Source organism: Carassius gibelio, chromosome A7, assembly GCF_023724105.1.
Source record: "Carassius gibelio isolate Cgi1373 ecotype wild population from Czech Republic chromosome A7, carGib1.2-hapl.c, whole genome shotgun sequence".
Lineage (NCBI taxonomy): Eukaryota > Metazoa > Chordata > Actinopteri > Cypriniformes > Cyprinidae > Carassius > Carassius gibelio.
The window spans coordinates 25354681-25372128 of record NC_068377.1 but is presented as its reverse complement, the minus strand read 5'-3'; the positions used below and the strand labels follow the sequence as shown (position 1 = coordinate 25372128).

At 39.4% G+C, this 17448-nt stretch overlaps 1 pseudogene; it reads left to right on the top strand.

Annotated features, from left to right (window-relative positions):
* Positions 1–290: 290 nt before the first annotated feature.
* The window catches only part of LOC128016941 (12S rRNA N4-methylcytidine methyltransferase-like), a 64170-nt pseudogene continuing 47012 nt past the window's right edge, over positions 291–17448 (top strand).

Below are 17448 nucleotides of genomic sequence, written 5' to 3'. Positions count from 1 at the left end.
TTTATGTCCCGTGTCTCTTCCCATGTTAGTTGCTGAGACATAAGTGTTTGAGAGTTAATAATAATGTTTAAATTACTTTTACATGTTCACAGCATATTAGCCTTTTTAGTGTTTGTACTGTGAGTTTAAAATATCTCAGCTTCTAATTTAACTTTTAGTGAGTCCTACAAAGTAGGTAAGACAGATGTCAGGTTTGACAACATGATTCTTCTTGGATTTTATAGCTTTTCAGTATTATTCTCATGAAATATAGATACATTTGTCTGTTCTCTATTCTGCTCAGAACTCAAATGCCTCTATATTGTAGTCGTTTCATGGTTGCACCCTGCAAACGGTCTTTGGGAGACGTTGTTCTTGACCACAACTTCAAAATGTTCAGGTGATGCTATAGGACGTTGTGGCATCCAGAGAGGCACTATACTGGCAGTGACTTCAAACCCTGATTCTGAGTTCAGCAATTCGGAGATGTTATCCTAAAGTGAGAAACCCTTTCACACACCAGTCATGGCGAAGGAGGTGTTGCAGTTTCTAGACATCAAACCAGGGCAGGTCGGTCAGTTCTTCATCGGGAATCAGCTTTCACTGAGTTTAAATGTTTACACTAACTATTAGTGAAGTGACATACAGCCAAGTATGGTGACCCATACTCAGAATTCGTGCTCTGCATTTAACCCATCCAAAGTGCACACACACAGCAGTGAACACACACACACCGTGAACACACACCCAGAGCAGTGGGCAGTCATTTATGCTGCGCCACCCAGGGAGCAGTTGGGGGTTCGGTGCCTTGCTCAAGTGCACCTCAGTCATGGTGTTGCCAGCCCAAGACACAAACCCAAAACCTTAGGGTAAGGAGTCAAACTCTCTAACCATTAGGCCACGACTTCAATTCAATTAAATTCAAATATATTAGAACATAAGAATGACTTCTGAAGGTGACACTAGACTCAGGTAATGGCTGCTAAAAATTCAGCTTTGCCATCATAAGAATAATTAATATATATATATATATATATATATATATATATATATATATATATATATATATATATATATATATATACGTATGAGTCTAGTGTATATATATATATATTAAAAAAAGAAATACAATTATTAATTTTTTTGTTGTATTTTTTATCAAATAATTGCAGTCTTGGGGAGCACAAGAGACTTCTTTCAAAAATCTGAATTATTTCAACCTTTTGATCAGTAGTGTATGTTTAGTAATTAAGTCTGGTTTCATGAGAAAAGATTGTAAAATATGAAATGCATAAATGAATATATGATCTAAATCAAAATATTGGTGCAAATATCATTTTTTGACTTTCAGTATCATCAGAAATCATGGGATTCGTGACATGTTTCAATGGAATTAATTAATGAAGAAGAACATAACGTGCATCCTTTTTAACTCCTACACAGGGTGCAACATTGAACTTTAGTGTTTGTGTATTTGTCTATGTATGTGGGAAAACCTGGAGGCGGAATGTTGACTTGTCATCGCCTCTGTTAACCACATGCCGTCTTGACTAGAAAAAAAAAAAGTTGCTCGTCACCAAAACTTTTAGGATTTGTTAACTGTCCCCTTTTGGAAAGGGTAGGGAAGTTTGCAGTGTGCTCACAGACCTTGGCGTACTCTAACGTGCTAGCAGGCCAGATGGGCGTGAGTCAAAGGGCCTTCTGCTCTAGTGGGCAGAATGAGATGGGCATCACTGGTCCTACGGCTCAAAGTGTTGCTCATGCAGGTGGGGGCTCCGGGTCAGTGACTGAGTCAGTGATGGCACCACTGTTGGGTTTTTGGCAGAACGTTTGGCGACACAGTACCGCACCACTCCTGACTAAGGTTTGCACCTCTTAACTTCACTATCCGCCCATGGGCCAACTGGTGCAGAGACAGCCTGCCAAAGGCCTGCGTTTAACCAAATAATCAAATGAAATAATAATTAACACCGTCTGTGCTTCAATAAGGAATGTATGTCACAGATGTGTTTGTGTATGCAGCGGGCTTGTGCGTCATTTAGAACTGAACCAAGAATGCCTTTTGTACTCCACTTTGCTTCTTCAAATTGAACTGAATTAGCAAAAGGGAACTAGAATTGAAATTAAAATTCATAAAACTCATATTTTTCAAATAAGAAATTTTGTCAAGATAAACTTTGAATGTTGGCTTGATGTCCTTGTTTAGAAGTAAAAAAAAGTTTATAAGTGTTGGTAGCACTTTATAAGATACATTTGTTAACATTTAGCTATCATGAGCTAGCAATGAACAACCTATTCTACAGTGTGTATTAATCTAGTTTAATGTTAGTTTATAAATATTATATTTTTTATTAGTAATTCACTTTTTTCATAACATTAATGATCTTTTGTCATCTTTTTATGATAAAAATGTAGAAATTAAGTTAGCAATTAATATATTGTTAGTACACAGTCAATGCATGTTTACAAATCAAACCTTCTTTTAAAGTGTTCTCAAAACCTTCTTCTACACATTTTCCACAAATTACACATTCAATTTCTTTAAATTGCAATTATGTAAATTTCTCCTCCTGTCATTCCAATTTAAATTCCATTTCATTGTGGCCAAACGAATTTAAATTCACACAAATGAACTGAAAGGGAATCAGTTCTTTAAAGAGCAAAAGAGCTCAGTATAATTTCTCCTCCCAGAGAATGGGGCAAAAGGATATCAGAACATGCTTTTAAGTCAATTTGTTTTAAAATGAAATTATGTACAGTATATACACAAGCAATTTCTCATTCTAAATATAGGCTTTGGCCTAATATGTGGAGAAATGATTCAGGTATTTTAAATGCTGTGTCTTACTGATTTAATGCTAGGTGGTAGTTACAGCAGGATTACAAGATGTGCTTTTACTGCCATGGCTTCAGCCATCTAGTCAGATGTATTTTTTTTTATAGCTTGATGCCTTTAGTATCAAAACCTAGAAAGCAAGCTGCAAATTGGTAATTATTAGAAGAGCATGAACAAGATCCCCCCCACCCATTTAACAATTTAGCTTCCTTTATTATTGCACTGACAGACAGCCTAATAATTACTGTTAGTCAAACGCTTACTGTGACCGCTCAGAGGGATCACTCTAATATTTTGATCTGCCATTGTAAAGCAATCAACCCCACTGCAGAAGCTCTCATCCAACGAGGCAGGAGTGAGTATGAATGGAGCTCTTAGGCAATCAAAGAGTAAACGCTACAATTACACCAAAGTGGGTAAATGTAGGCTTTCAGCCAGCCGCCACCTCCTACGCAGCACAGGTGAAGGGCTTTCACGCATCACCCCTTGGCACGGCAGCTGCAGAGTAGAGATCTCACTGACAATCCATCAAAATTTGTTCCGTAAGCGGGATTGCCCTTGAATGCTCTGTGATGACAGGGTGTTTGCTTTATTTATTTGACAACATTTTGCTTCTATACGTCCGGTTCGGACAACATCATGGTTTCTTTTTTATAGAATATTAAATGTATTCCCGTGCTCAAGTTTCAGAAGGGTTACTCAGCCTCACTTTTTATCTGCAATTGGATAATTACCACAAAAAAATCCAGAATGAACACTTTGACAGCTGCAGACTGTTTCTCATTCTGCTTAAGGGTTTTACCAACGTGTGTCGTGGCCAAGTTTGCTATTGCCATGGGAACTGTTGAAACAGTTGAGGGAAGGTTACCCATATTTAGCTTACCACCCAGAGCCATTACAAAACAGTTTTTAGTGATTCCCAGCCCTGTTTTGGGGATTTCAAGCATGAAACTGTACTGCCTTTAGTACTTTCCTGTAGAGTGCATGAATCATAAGATTATGACATTTGATTCAAAGCAAGAAACTACCTGAAAGTCAGAAAAAGACAAAGTGATCAAATTTTTTTTTTTGAGAAATTACATAATTGAATCATAAAATGTTACAATGTAAATAATTGTAATGTAAGTTAAATCACAAATCTTGGAGAAAATGAACGGGTTTGGTTTGTGGTCTGTTGAAATGTGAAGATAGATGTCACAGCACAGATATGGAAGTGTGTACAAGTAGGAACAATGAATATTATACGAAATCATAGTGACCTGTCATTTTACATTCTCATTTTGTTAGTTTCATGAGCCTGTTTTGTGTCTTATTATAGAAACCTCCATTGATGGAAAAAATGAGTAGAGGGCGAGAGGAAATTCTTTGTTAATTCTCTCTATTCTCTCTTATTCTGGCCTTTTTCACCTTCCACTTGTCCATAGATTAACCAAACTAGAGCAGCCTCATTAGACACCAAATTAGCCTTGAAAAAATTACATTTGGTACAATTGGATATTCTATTCACTTTGAATTGCAGATTCATTTTGCCAGCTGGGTAACCATTTTACACTAATTATCTTAGCCATCAGGATGTGATTGTAGCATTTGGCTAATTGAATAATGACCAGTTTGAATCATACAGTTTGATTAAAGGGGTGTAATGTGAAAGCCATTTGAGATTGACAATAGCAGCGGAGTAAAAGACGGCGGAAAGGCGTGGGAATATCCATATGTCTGAGGGGAACATGCATGCCTGTCCATATCAGACCAAAAGCTTTGTGTAATACTGCACTGTATGTGACCAAGAAATGATGCATACCTTGCTCCCTTCTGTTTGAACATTAGTTGAAGATTGGTTTAAATGATTTGTTCAGTTGGATTAGTTTTTTCCGGCTGTGCGTGTATGTAGGGCGATGGGATAGTTTGCGTTAAATGGAAATTGAAGTGAGACTGATTTCATTTTTACTTCATTTCATTTTCCACCTTTACTTCTCTGTCCCAATCTTCAAGTGCACACAGAGCTTAACTGAGAGTAACAGATTGATATGAGGAAGTTCACAGGTTCAGCGTTTTCATTCCATGTCATTTCAGACCAATTTCAAAACCAGATGTGACCCTTTAGTAAGGATCCTCTTGCCGTCTCATAGTGTCAGTGCCAACTAGAAAGGCCAGAAGGCCTGTATATGTAATGGAGGCCAGCGAGTAGTGCTGTGCAGGTAAACCTCACTCCCCGATCTCAAGAGACGCACTAGTGACAGACGCTAGTGGCTGTAGCCATTTAGCCTCCTTGTTAGTGCGTCCGCCTCCCATGCCGGAGACCCGAGTTCGAGCCCCGCTCGAAGCGAGTGCGAGGAGCGTCAGAGAGGACCCGGGTGAGGGGGGTTACATTGGTGCCGTGACCCGGATGGGAGTGAGGTTTAGGGGGGGTGAGTGTAACGGAGGCCAGCGAGTAGTGCTGTGCAGGTAAACCTCACTCCCCGATCTCAAGAGACTCACTAGCGACAGACGCTAGTGGCTGTAGCCATTTAGCCTCCTTGTTAGTGCGTCCGCCTCCCATGCCGGAGACCCGAGTTCGAGCCCCGCTCGAAGCGAGTGCGAGGAGCGTCAAAGAGGACCCGGGTGAGAGGGGTCACATATACATGTGTTACCATTAATTTATCCCTGGCTTTTCATGCAGGCCTACTAACATTACAGATGCATCTACATGTATGTATTGTCTTCTCAGTTTTTGTTATGAATTTCATTAACAGGATTTAGTCACATCTCATAATCTGAACACTGACATTTCAAAGAAGAATAGGTTTGAGAGGCAGGACAGAGGCTTGGCATTTCATGGCAAATGGGCATTGTTGGGACTTTAATGTAATGCAAACGATATTAGAGTTATCTATACCATATATCTGTACCATATTGGTTATGCAATATTAGAGATTTTAATTTAACAGTTGATTTTTGGATATGAAATCTAAACATAGTTTGCTATTTGTTTCCTCTAATTTTACTCTTTCATACAACACTAATTTAATAACACTGTTAATGTTTACCAAAGTCTAACATTTATTTATCATAGTTGTTTTGAGGGGGAGGGGAGGTTAACGATTTTGATGAAAGATTACTAAGGCATATTAATTTTTATATTTGCGGAGGTCAGTGTTGATATAGTTGCGGGCTGCCACAAATAAATCAGTTTATGGAAAACACTGTATTCCCCAATCACTCTGCTTATCTCCCATTGGTTGGACAAACAGACTGCCCCACCTCCAAATAATGCTATTGGTTGAGCCAGTGTTGCTATGTCAGGCCGCTCCAACATAAAGAGATATGTTGTGACTAAGGTTGTCCCTGTGCATTAAACTGACTTAGGAAGTATTTTAACTTTAAACTCCACCTCACCCCCTCAACCCCAGCTGAGGAGCATAATGGTGTTAGAATGTCCTGAGGAGAGCTTTTTAACAAAAGGCTCATTCTTATTGACAGTTTGCAATGTGCATTTCCCTCCAGTTTCCTTGGTGAAGGGGCATATGTTATTGTCTATTAAATTTATACACTGCGATCTGGTGGGCCCAGTCTCAGATCTCACCAAAGGGCCTTTTTACTCTGTGACGTCCACCCACGACCTAGCCAATCTCCTGTGATAGATTCCAAGTTACCGGCTTTCCCCTGGAGCCTGCCCACGAACAATTGAAGCCAGCCACTGCTTTATTCATGTCCTGTCTCATTTAGTGGCCCTGCTCTTAGTGCCTGGTGAGACACATTTACACACCCACTCACTAAAGACACACCCTGACAGGAAGTGATTTGTTTTATTGCCAGTCGAAATCTCCAACACCCCACTTTTCTGGTTTTTACCATCTTGTCCCCTCCCTGTGGAGAGTGTCTGATCCAGGCAGTTGGACCAGCGGGGATGGACACAGCCAGGCATTGGGGAATCCTCTGCTCTGGCTCTGGCTTTGTCACCCGGGAGGAGGGATCGCAGCCAAGGGAGATTAATGAGCTGTCAGTCTGGAGAACGGGGGAGGCTTCTGGAACTGGCTGAAGTTACCTTTTGGTCTGATTTGGGGTCAGTTGAACAGTTTGTCTTTCAATGATTGAGAACTGGATGGTGGTAATGGGATGAGCTTAGAGTTGCATAAACCACGGAGACCAGTGATAAGTGACCCTCTGACAAGATGCACATCATGGCCGGACCTTCTTTTCTCTTCTTTCACTGAGGTAGAATATCACCTGCTGTCATTTGTGTGCATATCTTTTGTTCACACCACCAACATGAAGATTCTTTTTTACTTTTTTTGAGGGGGGCACTGCAACAGGTTACACCTAAATATAAAGGGATAGTTCACCAAGTAATGGAAACTAATTTTCTCACCAAAAATGATTTGTTTTTGAGTCAATGTGGTCCAGAACAACACAGAACCCTACTGAGTTTCATTGTGTGGATGTCTTCTGTGTTCCACACAGGTTTGGAAGGACACAACGGTGAGTAAATGATGATAAAATTTCAGTAATGGGCGAACTTTCCCTTTAATACTTTGTGTAAAATATAGTGGGATCCTAAAATAATAATGAATGCCATGGCCGGCCGTGAATGACCTGATGATGGCAATCAGCAATGCTGACGCCGTAGTATTTATCAACAAGCCATGACGTCAGCGCATTGACGGGGCCAGTAGGACAGCTGGCAGACCACAATAAATTTTCATGTAATGTTACACTCGCACCGATCATGCATGGCAAATAGGTCCGTGATCTTAGGTAAGGTGCAGACGGCATTCTCCTGGTGGACATGTTGTACTAGGGATATTTCTGCTCTTTCCTGGCAAGCCGTTGTCTCCTCCCTCAGCTTGTGGCAGTATTTTTTTTTTTTTTTGAGGAGTGTGGCCCACTGAAAGACGAGGCTGGTGAATAATTGATCTCTGTAATTAAACACTCCGGCAAGGGATGGCAGAGCTGATTGACGGCCAGATATTAAGCCCGAGCCTCGTAAGGTTGCAAGTTTAGTCTGGGGTTATCAGTGGCCATGAGCAAAGTCTCTCTCTGTCTGTCTCTCACTCTCTCTGACGTCTCATTACTCTCATGAATAAACAATTGGGCCGCAGTGGTGGGGGCGCGGTATGAAAGAGAGTCCGTGACATCATTAGCCAAATGTATCATGGCTGCACCAGGTGGCTAAGCTGGCACAGAGGGGACAGCCTCTTAGTGGGAGCTCAGCTGAGGCCCTCAAGCATTCTGAGTCTCCCTGGCAACACGCCCGTTGAACCCCCACCCCCAGGGCGATGCTGGTCACTTTTGCACTTCCTGTATGTATATCTCTAAGAAATGCACTGTTCTAATCCTCTACAGGAAATGCAACCTCTACAGCAGCCCTTGAACTTTGATTTGCATGTCATTTGTGATCTTTTTTCTATTATTATTATTTATTTATTTTATAACGTTGTTCTCGCTTCAGGGACCTGGGGAAAAAAAATGTAAATATTGCGGCATATTAGTCACAGTGCAGAGTGTCACTCTGCAGCTCTGTAGGTGAAACGAAACACCCACTTCTTTGAGGGTAAATAACTCCAACAATGATGTGAAGGATAATTACACTAATGATGCAAGTAGCTCCTCGTGGGAGACTTAAAAAAAAAGAAGCCTGAAGTTGAAGAATGGTTTCTGGAAACCCACACCTGACTGCTCGCTTTAATAACTGATATTTAAGTACGTGGTCTCCATCCGAACAATATTGCTGAAAAGTGGGGGAAAATAAATAAAGTGAAGCCTCTCCAAGACACGGGAGTTATTACTGAGGGTTTTATAACAATATTTACATTTGCGCCTACTGGGTGAGCGTGGGCTTGCTAATCAGATGTATGCCCCTTGGACAGCTGGATAGAGCGATGACTCATCACAGCAACATGGCCTTGATTGGGGTTTGCATGAAAGCTCAGAAACCACAGGCAGGCCATTATTTGAATTATGATTTTCCGTAATTTATTGCACCAGATTTTCATACAGAAGCCTGACTAGTCAGGTGGTCGAGCGTCATGATCGCATTTGATGCAGGTGCACTAATAAGGGCAATGGGGTTAAGAGCAACTCTGGATGTTGTTTTACGATGCAGAAATATTTGTTCTTTGCTAAACACTTTCACAGATGCTTCCTCACTTATGAGAACGAGGCTCTGAGAATAAAATTCATGATTGTTATCCACCCTCACACCGTCTTACACATGTCAAACACACTGTAAGCAGAGATTTTGAGGTGAGGATACAACTTTGAACAAAAGCTAATTTTAAAGGATGCCAGACCAAATTTTTACACCCAAATTAAAAGCCCAAACTGACTAAAACTATACGCAATATGTGACTGCGATGCTTTCAGAGCCGGATACTTGCAGAGCGTCTTGCTGATCCTGAGTGTTATTTAGCGCCACCGATCCCATGCTGGGGAGCCAGGTGTCAATAGGCATAACAGTTTGTGTCCAGGGCCGGAAGCGCAGTTGCTTCACAGAAGGTCAGATAGCCTATACTTCTTTTTCTTTTTTTTCCCTACCTCTCTTCATTTTTAATCACTAGTAGATCTCATTCAGCAGACACTTCTTCCCCTGAAAGTATGGTAGACAAGGAGAAAAAAAAAAAAAACATATAAAGTTTTTGTGCTTTATGAGTCAGCTTCCTGGCACAAAGCCTTCCTGCCGTGGCCTAGACTAACTGATTGAAAGCTGTTTCTGAGTTAATTAAAGTGCTGATGCATCTGACTGATGGACATAATCAGTTAATTTGTATATGTCACTGCAAAATATGTAGATCTATATGTGTTGATGTTCTTGTGTTGACTCCTGTTTTAAAGTAGCATGTCACCGGCTCCTGTTGATTCCTGAATGGATGGATGTAATAGTGATGAGGGCCCATTCTGGTTTTATGAGTGACAGGAATTGTAATGTATGGCGCTTCATTTTGTTGTTGTGATGCAGGTGTCTTGGTTGGTTGTATACCACTTTGTTTTGAGAGGTATAGATGGCTTGAGGGCAGAGAGTTAAACTAGGGCTGTAAGAAAAACCTTTGTAAACCCCTCAGCTAAAAGATTATGTTTTTGGATATATATATATATATATATATATATATATATATATATATATATATATATATATATAATCACAGTCTTCATTATGATAAAAAAGCACATTTACGAAATGAAAGATCTCTCTTTATATCCTTATATTTGTCTCAATTTTCTTTCTTTTTGCTTAGTTTTTCTCTCGGCTGTTGCACTATCAAGTGATAGAATGTCCAACTGTTGATTTATTTTTCCTCTTTTAGATTGTTCTGTTTTAATTAAAATATCACAATTAAGAAGTCAAAAGACTCTAGTGTACTGTGAAATTTGTAAACTCTGTAAACTCTAACATACCCATGTTGTTTGTATAGCCTACAACTACATGTAGATACGTATCTGACAAGCATATACACACCCAGACCAGGCATGCGTATGCATTTTTCAGTGAAAAGACTCTGGTTGTGTTTTATAAGTGAGGAGTGTTTGAGTTACAGGGCATGGGCCTCTCATCTGCTTTGCCTGAAATGGAAGCGGTCGAGAGACATAGATAGAAGCTCAGGGGTCAGGTGGGCTGTATGCATTACCCTGTGCAGTGCTGGGTTTCAACTGATAGACCTCACCTGGGGAAAAAGAAAGAAAATGACGCAGTGCACAGAAGCATACGTGTTGATTTGTAATTTCCGGAAATATTTGAAAATTAGGGATGCACAATATTTTGGTACCATATTGATTATTAGACTTTTGGAAACATGTATGTATATTTACAACTAGATTAACTACGCTGTCACTTAACGCTCACTTAAAGTTGATCTTTAAAAACACTCACAAAGAGATTTGGTCTACACTCACTTGTAAATTAATTTTATTTTTGTAGTGTTTCAAAACTATCAAGACATTTTGAATTTTAAATGTGCAAAACGTATTGGTTATTGGCCATGACATGGCAATAATTATCTGTACTGACTGGAATTCTAATGTTGGTGCATCCCTAAAATGTTTGCATTCATCTTGAAACAGGCATAATTGCCTTTATTAAATCTAAATTATAAAATCTTTCCATTTTGTGCAGGTCACACACATCAGTGTCACTAGCGCTGGTGACGTGTCAGGAAAAGGAACTCTTCAGGTGTTGTTGATGATGGACTCTTAACAGCAGAGTCGGTGGAAATGTACTCTGAATTACCTGCACAGGTGGTAAGCTCAGGTGGGAGGGCCTAGAGTGGGTGAAGAAGTCTGTCAGCACTTCATGCTTGGGGTCCTTTGGGGATATACTCCACTATGAATGATGAGTCATATTTCAGCTACAGTTGAGAGCCAGGCATGTATAACTCAATGTTAAAATTATGTGTTTACAATTCAGAAATTAGATTTTTCTTTTTTAGTTACTTTTAAATTGTATTTGGAACTGTTGATTTTAAACAGTGAAAACAGTGTTTTGTATATTTGGTGTAATGCAATTTGTTTATGCGGTTATCCATATAATGTACAATATTGTTTCTCCTCTATTCTCCGCCTTTCTGAAATGTGTCGATTTTTACAAGGCTCAAAGCTGATTGGCCGGCTATCTAGTGTGTTGTGATTGGCCGAATGCCTCAAACATGTGATGGAAATGTTACGCCCCTTAACATACTATGCCGTCTCCCAGGCCAGCAGCACGAGACTCAGTCCAGCTGCTCTGCTCGTGCACATCCCATCATCTGTTCTCTTTTAGCAGCCAATGAACTGTCTGGAGTAACTGAATAACTCGGGATATTGGTTTATTTTGTGTCAGAGGGAGTGTAAGGCACATTTATAAACCGAATAACTTAAGTTATTTGTGGATCAGTGCATACTAGAGACGCAACCAGTTTCAAACGATTCAATTCACTTTGGTGAACTGGTTTAACTGGTTCACTAAGAAGATCCAGTTAAATAGCAAAATTTGTTTGTGTCTGGACATTACTAGACGAGACAAAACCAAAAAAAAAACATTAAAAATGGGGCATTTGTTGCATCCAGTTGGGACATAATTACTGATTATAATGACTTATACTGTCTTTTTACGCATTGCATTGCATTGCATATCATGCTAAGTAAATGTAAAACCATTTATCCAATTGTGATTGGAGAAACAACAAACAAGCCTACTCTACACTGCTCAAAACTCGCGTTTGAATCATCAGTGGCAAATTATTTAAATATAAATAATGTACTTACAGGCTGTGAGTCAGAAGCATCAGACTGCCCTTGCAACATTTGAACTTCCCCACTTTATAGAAACAGCCGTTGTGCCACAGACGCATTGCAGGCTAGTTCAGGAAACAGTCCTCATCCTCCATAAAATGCGCTGCACACATCTGAATATTTGGATTGGACTGTTCTGGAACAGTGTTGAAATACAACTTAACCACTGATTTCTAGTTGTGTCCTCTTTTGGAAGGCCAAACAATTAGTTTAGCTTTCACAATGAAACACACAGCGACTCTTTACATGAACATTTGCAAATCGTGTTAGAACGAGCCATTTTAGGGTGGTGTGTACGAGTCTTAAATTTGATAAAGAATATCTCTTTGGATTTGAGACTTTAGTCTTTGCAACTTTACAGATCTTCTTTATGCACCAAGAGCTCGTAACACTCCAAAGAGAAAGGAAAATTTTAAATTGCATCATATGACCCCTTTAGAAATGAAGTTTCTTCAGTTGTTCATTCTAGAATTTTAGATTCAGTAAATAATCCTTTTCAGAGAATACTGAAGTTAGTCTATTTGCGGATTTGATTATGTTTCTGTGCTTTTCGAAGCACCAAGACATAGAAGGATTTCTAAAGTTCTTTAATTTAATATAGGTGGGTATAATACAGAGTTTACTTTTGGCCCATGGCCCTTAATCAAGTTTGATGTTTTCCCCCTAGTAAAATGCTTGCACACCTCTGCTCTAGAGCACAAAAGTGACCTTGTAACTGTTTAATCTGCCTTAAATTTTTCTGTTTATTTTCTGCGTAGGCAAAATGTTTTTCAGTTAAGAATCCTTGAACCAAACCAACCAGTGCTCAGATGAATCACAACATTAAACCTTCCATTCAAAGCCCAAAAATATTTGAAGAGTCTGAAAAAAGACAAAAGCACAAAACTGTCTGCCTAAAAGCATTTATGAGGTATTGAAATAGGTCTACTCATCCCATGAAGCATTATGAATGACGAAATCAAATCAGACAAGATGGTGCAATATAAAACTCTCAGTGCATTAATAAAATGCAGAAAATGTGAAGTTTATTGCAAGATATCCCAACTTATTCACATAGTTCGAGAGTGTAGAGAGACTGACTCAATTACGTCATGTGTAATAATTTATGGGAATGAGCAGTCAATGTTGAGCTCCTTTCCAGCAATTCCTGTTTCCACAGTAACAGACTTCTTTGACTGGTGGATCTCTCCTTATGTGTATCGTAGTTCTTAGGTAAAATGTAAATTGCAAATTGCATTTATTAATTATTATTTTAGATTAAGTCATGCTGACTTGTGGTTTATACAGAAGCACATTGTGCTGTACAATCATGGAGCTCCTGGTAGGCCTGTCTTGAAATATTAATACGTTATCGCTAGAAATCAATGGGAATGGGATTTTTTACTTGCTCCATATGGAAACAGGTAGGGGTGAACAAGGAACTGAGTGTTGCAGCACAGTCTTGTCTTTTGGTGTGAGAAGAACTGAGCTGAATCCCGGGCTTTGGGCCAATCCGGATCATTCCAGCCCGATTTAACCCCATGCCTTTAACTAGTTCTTTGTAAGTAGGTTGCATGTATGCACTCTTCCTGTGCTCTTCCCCCATCCAGCGGCCTTTGCTGTATAAAATCCTCTATGAACTGCTAATTCCTCTGTCTTAAAACACTGTGCCTCAGGGCTCCCTCTGTCAGAGGCCTTACCCACTGCACCATTCACATTCTCTGTCCCTCTCCACCCATCCATCCTTCCATCCCTATATCCTTCTCTTTCTTTTCATCTCTCCTCCTTTCTCGAAAACATAATCAAATGACTTGAACTCCTCCTCCCATCCTTCATGTCTCTCTGTCTCTCTTTCTCTCACTCTGTCATCACTCTTTTACAAGACTGTCTTCATTTAACTAGGCCTCTCTTTACAGGTCCTAATACAGTAGTCACAGATCAGCGCCTCCTTTGTCCACATCTACTGGCATGAAATTCACCTTCAGGATGGAGTCCATCTCTTCCTTTTTTCCCTTTCCCTTTGCTCTCTCTCTTACTTTTAACAGTAACTTCAAGGCTTCAAGCTGTTTCTCCCTCCCATTTTAAGCGTTTACTCTGAATTTGGTTTCATTAGAGTTTAAATATAGCATGTATTGTTTCTGTCCTATAGCTTGCTGACAATAGTGTAATACTCCCTGCTTCATCCAGGCGAGCAAAGCTCTTTAAATACAGGCCCGGCTCTATCAAGGGCTGCTTTTGAATAAAGGGTGGTAGATCAGATATGACCTTGTTTTTTTTTTTGTTTTTTTTTGTCTTGCTCTCATTTAGGCATATTAAAGGAGGCCCTCTGGTATTGGAAGATCTTTAGAATCATACCCCAGTTTTGCAGGCTGGACTTTAAACCCTAACCATTTTGAACAGAGAACAGTCTACATATGGGAAAAACAAGGTTTAGCCTGACTTCAATTTTTTTTTGGCAAAAAAAAAAACAGTTTAAGTTGACTTGCAATGGAAGTAATTTTTTGACTATGGCGGTGTAGTTATAGTTTAATCTTTAAGTGAAACAACAGACCTTTCATTGTTGATGTACCATGTCACTTGACAATCGACTACAAGCTTGCATTCAGATCGCATCAATCCAATCAACAACCGATGGATATAATGTTACATTTTATTCTTTTTTAATAATCTGTGTCACTCAGATGTATGTTATAAAAGATTGGTCGCTACTTCACATTATTACAACGTTAATGTTAATCTGTCTCTCAGCATGGTGATATCATAGTACAGTGTTGATGTCAAATTATAAAACCATGGTTAAATGTTGTATACCATGGTCCTCATTCATTAAACAAAACAAAACAAAAAATCATACTCAATATCAATATCATAGTATCACCACATTATTTTTACCCTGTTTTTAATGCAATTATTTACACCATATTGCAGGGTACTTCAAAGAATGTCATAGTTCAGCGTTCAGAAACCACGATAAAACCATATAACGTTTTGTAACCTGCATGTCACTTCACTTAGCATTTCACACAAGCAGATTCCTAACAATCGGGTCCAATCGTTTCTGCCCACCACAAATACTGCACCATCTTCTTACATCTGTGATGAAAACAATGATGAATGATGTCGTTGGCCTGCCATGGTTATTAATAAGCATTTTGATGAAATCCAGGTAGTACTTCCTAGATCCTGAGGAGAGGGAAAGAACAGAGAGAAGGAGAAGGGAAGGAGAGAGGAGTTATAGTTTCTCAGATAGGTGTGTGAGTCATACAGGCACACAGGCGCTGTCTCTCTCCAGCTTTCCCTCACCCTTAGTATCAAAACATCTCATTATCAGCTGCCATTCACTACTTCCAGAGTCAGAACTACACTGTTGCTGTATCCTTTTTCCAACATTTCATTATTGCCAATCCCGCATGCAGTGATACTCAATAATTTAAAATGGTCTGCGTGTGTGTGTGCTGTGTATGTCACAGAGGACTCCACATTTGACCTGTTCTGCACATATTATTTTTGTCGTGATACATGCTGTGTTTGAACATATTGTCTGCTGGTTTTGTTTTCTTATGTTTTTTCCTTGTTTTTCCTTGCTTTTTATTTATTTTTTTGCCTCAGTGACTGGGTAGCCAGAGTAAACATATTTAAAAAATCCTGAGGAAGACAGTTGCTCTAGTGATTTCCTTTCAAAAAAATGCTTAAGCTTTTTGAAGTCTTGCTTGGATGGTAAAAGATGCTAACATGCTAAATTTAGCCTGAGGAAGACCGCTCTCCATTCAAATAAATGCTAAGCTTCTTTGAAGTTTTGATTGTGCTAAGTTTAGCATGTTAGCATATTTTATTTCTGAAGAAGACGTTGGTTCTAGCACTCTTTGTGCTTTTTTCTTTTTCTTTTTTGAAGTTTTGCCTATAGATGCTAACTAAAGGTGTTCGGTTGTGGCCTCAAATTGTAAGCAAACCTGGAGAGCTAATTCACCATGGACTCTCTCTGGGGTTTTTCAATTATGGGTAAAATAGCAACTTTGGTAGAAGTGTTTTGAAGATTATGTCGGCCAGCACAACAATATATTTATTTGCGCATGTTTGTTTCCTCTACTTTTACATTTATATTACCTGTGCAGTCAGGTTTTGAAAACACAAATAATTTAATAACACTGATTAATTTGAGTTTTTTTTTTTTACAAAATGGCATCAGACTTTAATATCTCCATTTATTAAATTATTGATTCAAATATTGATTCAGATGTTCATAATTAACTTTTGAGCTATGACTGTGAGTCATTTATGTTGTAGATCAATTAACAAATAATGTTTACCACAGACCTTATTTTATTCATAAATCTCATACTGTCATAAAAACCCTTTGCATATTTTTATTAAGTGTATGAGGAGATTTATAATTGCAAGTGAACACGTTGGCTGGTGAAAAAAAGTAACAAGGGTACATGAAGGTTAATTAATAAAGACCCTCCCACACACCCCAGCAGTGACATTCTCAGAGGCTTCCTCTCTCAGACACGAGCAAAGATTTCACTCCCTGTCTGGTGCATAAAGAGAGCTTGTCAGCAAGGAAAGTTTTGCAGGACTTCTTAGAGTGAGGGGTGGGTGGAGACAGGAGCTGCTGCAAGTGCCATAGTTAACACCCTGTGACGTCTGCGGGGGCGTCCGTCCAGACATAAATCCCTTTCTCAGGCTATCCATCTCCTATCTTTATCCTACTCCACCTCCTCTCCCTGCAGGATAGAGGGGGTCCTCCATCAGATCATAGCTTAGCTGTGCTTGGGCGCAATGGGCCCGAGCCCACAATCTGTCAGTGCATGACTGACTGCGGCTCTTTTAAAGCCTTTACCAAACCACAAGGCAGGAATCAATAGGGCTAATTTTTCTCAGTTATGTCTGTTTTCACCCATCTTGCACTTTTCTCACTCTCTTTGATATTGTCCTTTTTGAGGTTTCTGTGACTCAAGATAAATCTATTATCAATGCCAATCAGACAGGAGTACAAAAGGTAGATTTTGGAGAACTACATCTTATAACTCAATGTCTCACGTGCAAAGACCTTTTGCTCTAAATTGGGTTCAATGATAAATAAACGATATGTGTGGCCACTTAGTGGTTTGATTACCGAACAGAAATTCAAGAGTTGAATGTTTCCCCTCTTTCCCCCTGCTTCCGACCCAGGAGTTGCTAGAATATTCACATCCTTGTAACAGAGGCAGAGCTTTTAAATAAGGCATGCTGGCTAATGCCGAGGGTAATGTGTTAAACAACTCCCTGAGAGAGGCAGATGGCTTTAGATTGTTTTCGTCTTTATCCATATTTTATCAAAGCTGATGATTGGGCTGTTCAAGTGGAATTTGGCCAACTTTTTAAATTACTATAGGGTTTAAGCTTGGCACGGAGACTAATTTAAAGCTAAAACA